This window comes from Guillardia theta (genome assembly GCF_000315625.1).
Source record: "Guillardia theta CCMP2712 unplaced genomic scaffold GUITHscaffold_371, whole genome shotgun sequence".
NCBI classification, from domain to species: domain Eukaryota; class Cryptophyceae; order Pyrenomonadales; family Geminigeraceae; genus Guillardia; species Guillardia theta.
The window spans coordinates 797-1,435 of NW_005434309.1; positions in this window are offsets into that span (position 1 = coordinate 797).

Genomic DNA, 639 nt, shown 5'->3' on the forward strand with positions numbered 1-639 from the left:
AGGCTTCAGGGCGGTTAGCGCGAATCAGCAAAGGTAGGCCGTTACCCCTACGTTCTCCCTTCCCTCCCCTTCCTTCTTCCTAGCTCACATACCCTCCTCCCTGACACCATCCTCCTGACCTGCTCCTGCCGTCTCTTGAGGCTCCATCCGTTGACAAACATACCGCTGAGCCTGCAGGTGGCTCCAGCAGCTGTCACGAGGCTGCCGTCACTACCTCCCTCCTCTCCTCTCGTCACAAGCTTCCCTCCCTCTTTCCCCTCTCCCATCCCTCCCACTCCCTCTCCCCTCCCTGCCTTCTTCCACTCCCTTCGCCTGCTGCTCCTGTGACGCCTCCTGGGTGTCGTCTCGCCGCCGCCGCCCTCCTCCTCCCCTGCCTCCCGCGGCTGCTCGAGATGTCGATGCGTCGGCATGGCCTTGGACGTCTGGCCCTGACGCCTCCGCCTCGCCGGGGGAGGAGACGAGCTTGATGAAGTGCTTCTGGGCGTGCGACCTGACCTGCTGGACCGACCTCGTCCCGATGAAGCTCGCCATGCTCCTCTCCGCCCCCGCCCCTAGCCCCACGGGGATCCTGCCCTGCGTCACCAAGCTCCGCTCCTTGTGCCCGAACATCTACTGCGCGATCCTGAAGCGCGCCTACTC